Raw genomic sequence first — 1294 nt, forward strand, 5'->3', positions numbered from 1 at the left:
TAAAAAAAAAAAAGAATAATCAGACTTCTGGATTCCCCCTTCCAACAGTATAGCTAGGAAAGTACTTCACGAGTATAAAATGTGAGGTTCAACCTCCAGCACTTTGCAGTAGAACTTCCTGAGATGGTGGAAATCTTTTGTATCTATACTATCCCTCAGCAAGTGGTTCAAAAGCCACTGATAATGTGCCAGGGTGACCAACGAATGAAATTTTAAAATTAATTTTAACACATTAACTGCCATGTGTGTTGTATTTAACTCACACTAGTTTTGAGCCTTCTGAAACATATATAACTCACACGTCACTTTACCTTGAATAGCTTAGGAGCTGTTCATGTGCCCAAGGGAAAAAAATTTCTTTCTAGTGCGTCAGTCATTGTGTTAATTCAGATAGCCACATGAATTATCCAAGGTGGCTGGGCACTATGGACAGGGCTACACTAGACTCAGGGATCCCAGGCACTGACGAGAAGGATGGGTTCTCTTGTGGAAAAACAGGGAAAGTGAGAGGAATTCTTTGAGTGAATGGTGAGATCACTCAACTTTGTCTATATGGGGCGCAGATGAGAGGATTCCTTTCTGAGGAAACTAGCCTGCCAAAGAGAAAAGATGTATAAAAGCAGCCATTTAGTTTTTCCCGGGAGAGTGGCTGGGCACTCTGCCTCCTCGCCCTGTGACAGCATCACTTCAGTACACCTCACACACAAGGCTTTCGGGCAATATTGTGTTGTTTTGTTTTAAGATGGGGTCTGGCTGTGTTGCCCAGGCTGGCCTTGAACTCCTGGACTCAAAACAATTCTCCCACCTTGGCCTCACATCAGGCAGCATTTTTTTTTTTTTTTGAGACAGAGTCTCGCTCCCTCACCCTGGGTAGAGTGCTGTGGTGTCATAGTTCACAGCAACCTCAAACTCGTGGGCTCAAGTGATCCTCTTATCTCAGCCTCCCAAGTAGCTGAGACTACAGGTGCCCACCACAATGCCCAGCTAATATTTTTTCTATTTTTAGTAGAGATGGGTGTCTCACTCTTGCTCAGGCTGGTCTGAAACTCAGAGCTCAAGTCATCCATCCATCTCAGCCTCCCAGAGTGCTAAGATTACAGGCATGAGCCACCTCGCCCAGCAAGGCAACATTTTAAATACCTTTTTCTTAAATATATTTGACTAGGCAGGCAAGGATCACTATACATTTGAGGAAAGCTGCCTAGTGGAAATCCATGTAAATAGAAGACGAATTTAAAACCAATATGGGAGAGGGCACATAAGAAAAAAAAAGTTTTAATTTTTTTTTTTTTTT

The sequence above is a fragment of the Otolemur garnettii genome, unplaced genomic scaffold, assembly GCF_000181295.1.
Source record: "Otolemur garnettii isolate 467f Iridium unplaced genomic scaffold, OtoGar3 scaffold00120, whole genome shotgun sequence".
Lineage (NCBI taxonomy): Eukaryota > Metazoa > Chordata > Mammalia > Primates > Galagidae > Otolemur > Otolemur garnettii.